General features: G+C 30.8%; 1 long non-coding RNA gene across 1 annotated transcript in view; it reads left to right on the forward strand.

The window, feature by feature from the left end:
* The first annotated feature begins 4,738 nt into the window (after positions 1–4,738).
* The window catches only part of LOC106692905 (uncharacterized), a 12,047-nt gene continuing 9,805 nt past the window's right edge, over positions 4,739–6,980 (forward strand). Inside the window, exons 1-2 of the long non-coding RNA XR_001345024.2 lie at positions 4,739–4,832; positions 6,295–6,332. This is a non-coding gene — a long non-coding RNA (uncharacterized lncRNA). The remainder of the gene's footprint in view (positions 4,833–6,294; positions 6,333–6,980) is intronic.

Consider the following 6,980-nt stretch of genomic DNA (forward strand, 5'->3'; position numbering starts at 1 on the left):
GTGGTCTAATTTCCTTACGGACGTCGATCCCTCGTGATTAATTTCAAAGATTTGAATAATTTAATCTCAAATTATATCTTAATGTCTTATCTACTATTTTAGATAAATGTGCTAAACAAGTATTATTATTGGCGTATATTACTCTTCATAAACGACTTATTTATTAAAACTTTGACTTAAGTAGTGTAATGAAATCTACTCTTGGCTAGGCTGACTGAATTCTTTTTAGTAAGCAATTTAGTTTAGAAACATATGAGGCAAAGAGAAACAATAGCCCCATTTTACAATAGAATTAAAATGGAAGAAGAATTTTAAAATGTTCTATATCAACTGAGATAAAATCAGTATTATACAGAGGGAAATATACAGTGCAATAACATTCTAAATCCAATTTTCCAAGGAACATTATAAAAACCATTCCATTCTTCTACAGTGAAAAATACACTGTATTTACAATTATTTAGATAACATATGTTATTATCATAACATTATCCAGTAACAATTTTTATTAATTAATAATAATCCTATTTAAGTGTATTTCACGAATTTTTAACTATTCAATTATAGTTTGCCCTAGTATATAAACTATTCTGTCCTTAAAAGAAAAAAAAAGTTACATACAAATCGTTCCTGAAACATGTTTTCTTGCATTGCTAACCCAAGAAACTGGCTATATTTTGTGCCTAACGGCTCCCAAAACTTTCGTAGGACATATATTATTTACTTTTCTTAAGGAAACATATATTATATATTATTAGGACATATATTATTTAATCCTCTTAAAGAAACTTATATCGCAATTATTGAAAATTATTGTTTACATTTATAGTTAATTTTTTGTAATTAATCGTTTTTTGTGCCTAGTGTAATTAAAATTACTGAATGATGATTACAGTATATGCAAATTAAAAAAAACAAACAAAAAATCTGTAAACAATGTACTTGTTTGAACTTTTCTTGAATTTATTTTTACAAATTTCTAATGGAACAACTTTTTCATAAAACCAATTTAGGATGCTCGTGGAAGACAGAAAATCATCGTTCTTATAATTAATGTAAGATGGTGTAACATGATCTATTCAACTAACTGATTGGATTTATTCAATTGAGTATTAATTGGTTTTAATAATTAATTTTTTTATAATGATGAAGATTTTCATATATTGGTGAGTATGAAAAAAAAGATTACTATCATTCCGAAACTTCATTTCGTTTTGTTCACATATTTAAAAAATATATTTAGATATTTATTTTTCATATATCAAATATTTCCAAGAATATTATAGTCCTGATCATTCATAATATTTTTTATAAGAAATATAAATCTTGTGAAATTGAAGTTTTTAACCTACAATCTTTAACAAATACTAAAATGCTGTTATCGAGTTGTCAGTTCATTAAATTCTGTCTGTTTCATTCCGCAATTCAACAATCCCCTAGACTGTTGGATTTTATTTCTTCTCCGTTAAAGCACAAAATACAATGTACGGATGTCATTCCTGACATTGTACACTTGGTGGATCTCCAGTTCCTGTTTTTAGAACTTCAAGAATTTCTTTTACCTGTATACTTTCTTATCCTCTTTCAGAGCGCTCCGATTTAAAACATCTATTTTGCTATGAGTTTTGTAATATATTCCTATTTTCTTAGTCTCATGGTATTTCTTAAGGCGATATCCTACCTTCAATCTGTTCAAGCCATAGGCTGAATCTAAAAGGTTCTCGGTTTAAATAGGGGACCCTTATGTTTAAGTAACAAAGGGCGCCATCACAAAACAAGGACAACCAGCCCTGTAAGGGATAATCCCTTAAAGTTTAAACTAGAGGATGCAATAAGGAACCGACCCCACTCTGTTACAAGCCCTAGAGGAGAGATGTCCAGCTAAACAGGACGGTTGTGGCAATGGGGCATCCTGCATGGAGGCCGGCACATCTCAACAGGAGCAAGACGAACAGGTTTTCATCTTTTTTTTTTTACATACCCCAATTACTTCATTTCTATTTTCCTTCAATTTATTACTTTATTTTATCTATCATTTTTGTTATAACTAAACTCCAATTACATTTATTATTAAATTGTATAATGCTTTAAATAGTTGTATTGGTTTATGATGCTTCTTCATATTAGTTATTTCCTAGTGTTCATTAAGGTGCAATGCAGTATCATTTTAAGTAAGTACCTGGTAGCATGTCCCTAGAGACAGAATATCACTTTTTTATCGAACTGTTAAGTTCTGAAACTTTTACGATAACCCAGGAAAGCGGAACCAGGCTCTTTATTTAATACTGGTAAGCAGTATTAAGTTCAACTTTGAACACCTACTGCAGCCACAGTATCCTTCAGTGTGTGTCTACAGTTGATGTCTCAAACCACCCTAACATAATTATCATTTCATATTCTTGTTTGCTCCTTATTACGTCACAAATAAACTCATTCATAAAGATCTTAACATACCGTTCGTTGCAGATTTGGCCAAAAACAGATATTCGTCTTTTTATTCCAAACTCCATAACCATCCTAACCCATTAATTCTTAAGCTCTCATCCTTAACAATCCCTGATAATCCCGCGAGGCGTCTGAAAAGAAGATGCCCACGGGAACTTCTAATTTAAATTAATGTTTGAAGTACCACCAATGGGTGGTTCCTTCCCAAGATTTTAAGTGTATATGAAACATACTACATATTTACCTATTGTATTATTATGTACAGTTGTAAATTATAATAAATATATATATTCTTGTTACAATCGAATGCATTCATTTAACAATGATCCATTTTCTATAATCCTTCTTCTATTTCGTATTACTTCCACTGACGAGTAGTGTCAAAATTGAAGAACTATGACAAATCCCAACAGAGGGCCTCTTGAATTTAAAGTCTTAAACGCCTGTCCTTCAATCTCCCTATAAATCTGATACATTATCTTGAGTTTCGTTCACGGTCTTAAATTCATCTTTCTTACAAGACTTATTGCATGAATAATCCTAACTGAAAAATTTAGGCTTCTATGGCTTTATTGCAAAGGAGAATGAGGTTCACACTATGTTATAGTGGTTGAAGTTTTCGGGCTTAGGATTTTACTATGCTGTTGCTTCATAAATTTGAACTCACTAAGCCTTTTTGTAATATATATATTCTTATGCTTTTATATCCTTCTTTATGGTGTTGGGTCAACCATTACCCACTTATTAAAACCTCTCTCCGTTGTTCTTGTAGTGCCTCGTGAGATTCCTCTACTCATAGCTAGGTCCGATATGAGGCCATCCCTCCTATTCTTTGACTGCCCACAAAGTAGTTATCCCTTAGTCCTGGCTTCCCATATTTGGGAGCCAAATGATCTGCTTTCCATGCGTATGGCCAAATCACATATTTAATTCTTTTATTTTTCATTCGGTAAAATCTAGTTTTATCGAGAACATTCGTCAGGAATGTTATCATGCGGCTTTTCACCGCTTAGACTTGTTTATATGTATTCACCTTTGTTTTCGTTGCCACTCCTCTTTTCCCGATTTTGACACCATGTCTTTTGAACCGTCAGTTGCATATGAAATGAAATGAAATTAAAAATAGTTTATTATTCTGGGGGCTAGTCCCCTTTAGAACAATTATAAGGGTGCAAAATATATTACCCAAAATCAGTATGGCCGCACTTAATTATAACATATTATAATTGCATATCACTAATTTTTAGTACAAAAGAAAAAATTAATAACTAGATACATAAAATATAAAATAAAGAGATAGTTACAATATTTTAAAGTAATGTTAATATTCATTACTTAAATTACCGATACTATAATAGTATTGGTTCAGTTTGGAGGAGCAAAAAGTGGTTTTACAGAAGATTTTTAAACCAGAGGAGGGTTGATATATGACGTATGGTAGTTCCAGTGTAAAGAAACTCGGGGATAAAAGGATTTGTCAAATGCAGTAGTTTGGTCAGGTGGAGGATAGATATCAAATGAACAGGAGCTGGTAGTACGCGAATGAGCTTAGAATTTAAAATGCAAGACCAGCGCTGAGTACTAATTACTTGGAACAGAAAGGCAGTTAGGAAATCCTAGGATCGGAAGGACGGATAGAGGCACTTAAACTGGGCGTAAAACAGGGTGATATGCGTATCCCTGGTGATCCAGAAAATAAATTGTATGAGCAATTAATAAGAAATTTAAGTGTAGCTTTGAGTTCACCGTATACCAGTACTATGGCTTACTCAAAGTACCATAGTCAAAGTGAGGGAAAACAGGAGAGGAATCTAAGAGTTGGCGGGTTTTAAGTGGAACGATATAACGGATTATAGTGAATTACTTGAGGGTAGCATAATAATGCAATGATAAGTAAAAATGTAGGTATATTATAATAAGCCGAAGATCCAAGAAAAAATAAAAGAACTCATTACTCTCACTATTAAAGCATCCGAAAACGGCCAGAGTATATTTTATATCTATTAATCTCAAGAGAGGCTTTGCCGGCGAAGATGATGCAAGGGTGAGGTAAAGTGCCGAGAGCTGGAAAAATAAATATTTGCTGAGAGAGGCGTGTATTCGTATAGAGCCCTGATATCAACTCAGGGCCGTCGCTCGACATAGCGTATATTTATTGTCTGTTTATTGGCAATATTGTCCTTTATATATATTTCCAATGCTTTTTAGAAAAAAAATTGTTTCGAGTCCTTCTTAAAGCTCATGAAATTCCACTAGCAGTCCCTTTACTGAAGTTTTATTACTTTCCAGATCTGCTGAGGGATGTGGATTTATTCATATCTTTCCATGTATTTTTCATACGGATCAAACTGGGATTTTTAGAGTTATACTCGATTTCTAAAGCCATGGTATGTTATTTAGGTGGAATTAGATATCACAATTTAATTTAAATATTTGCAGTTAATATTGATGCATTTTATAATATACAAAATAGTCTAGTATTCAAATTTTCATTAAATGTAACTAATAAAAAATAAAAATGTTTTATCAGATAAAGTTTTTGTAAGAACTATTCAGTCATTTCTTTAAATAGTATTTAAACTAGTACCAGATATACATCTCTTCAGAAATTTACTATATTCCCAAATAGTTTAACATTTTCCGAAGAGTCTCTTATTTTGTGATACATCGTGAAAATATTTGAAATATTTTTTTTAATCACAATTTAATCAAAGCCGTTTCACAGTATGAGTTTGAGTACAATTATTTATCTCTGATTTAACATTATATTTGCATTTCATGCATATTATTTAAATATAGTGAAACTTTATAGTATGACTTTTTCCTTTCAAATGCTCTTTGCAATGCTTTTGACTGTCATTATTGGAGCATAAAACGTTCGTTCAATCATTGGCTGCAATGAATTCTTATTAGATTTACTTCGAATATCTTGTACTCGAGCCTTAAAATAACAAAAAAAAACTCGGACTATAAACACTTATTTAGCTAATCTAACAATTATAAATATAACGTAGAATCAAAATAAGTAACATAGATTAAAAATAAGAGTGTATTTCAAGATAAAATATAATGGAATGAAAAAATAAACAAAATTAATAGAATAAATACTGCTGGAAATAGATTTTCTTGCGTAGGTTTGGGTTAGTTTAATGTTGATTTGGTGATTCCAGGTAAGGCGGCGATCAAGGTGAATTTCCAGTTATCTTCCAGTTACTACTTTAATAGCATGATTCCATTGCACTTACCTTTGAGGATTAGTTCGGAGTGTTTATTTTAGTTTGCATAGGATACCTTATCAACCGATTTAGCTGTAAAGAGTTCAAAATTTAATGACCTTAGAGTTCCGATATCACCTTCTAGGAGATGTTGAGTTCTAAATTGTTTTCAGAAATAATTATGTTGTTCAAGATAGGAAAAATACTATTCGAATTAAACAGAGCAAACATATGCCACTTTGAATCACTACTAATTTTTTTCTATCATCTCTAGAAATTGCTTTATTGAAAATATTGTTTAGACTTCAAAGGTGAGCTACTCAAATTCGGAACAGAAATGCATATTTTTGGTCCTAGAAATTTTTCCTATCTTCGTTAACGATTTGTTAATTAGTGAAAGTTTTAGAATTCTAAGTTTTGTTAAGAAAAAAAAATTATCAAAGATCTTGCTCAGAAATTTTTAAGTGCAAAATCATGCAAGTTTTAGGCCCTGCAACTTATTTTTTTCTATGAACTTTTGATTTCTAGTCATTAGGGATCATTTTTAGAGCTCGTGGAGAGGCTATTTTAATATTTTGTTACAAATAGTACCACTTTTATTGATGTAATTGATAGTTTTTATTTTTTATTTCAGGTACGTCTTCTATCGGATTGCTGATTTTTACCAGTCTGGTATGTAACTCCTTACCTCCTTATTTATAAATCAAGGTTTTTATCGTTCGAAATCACGGACCATATCCCATAATTTAATGTACGAGTATATAAAAGAATAAATATTTCTTTCATATTTAAATAGCCTAATTAAATTAACTCGAGTGGAATGGCTGACTGAACCCCATTTCAGAAGTTGCTTATGACCAACTTTTGTGTTGAAAAGATTCAATTCCTCCTGATGTTCGAAATGGGATAGCATTGAATCCTTATTTATTTACTTTTAATTGATATTTGAGGTTTAATTTTGTTAGTAAACTTTCATTAATATTATTCTTTATGTAACTTCATATTTGAATTTGCCTAGATTGTTTGGAAATGGTCTGTTCAGAAGAACGCACCTAGTAACACCTATTTTATAATAAAATAATAATAATAAAACAGTTATTTAGGTTTCATGTTTATAATAAAGATGTGTTTTTTTCTTTTTAATATAAAAATAGTAAAGTTGTAATATGAGTTTGAGTACAATTATTTATCTCTGATTTAACATTATATTTGCATTTCATGCATATTATTTAAATATAGTGAAACTTTATAATATGACTTTTTCCTTTCAAATGCTCTTTGCAATGCTTTTGACTGTCATTATTGGAGCATAAAACGTTC

The sequence above is a fragment of the Halyomorpha halys genome, unplaced genomic scaffold, assembly GCF_000696795.3.
Source record: "Halyomorpha halys isolate HHAL.00 unplaced genomic scaffold, Hhal_1.1 Scaffold77.1, whole genome shotgun sequence".
Lineage (NCBI taxonomy): Eukaryota > Metazoa > Arthropoda > Insecta > Hemiptera > Pentatomidae > Halyomorpha > Halyomorpha halys.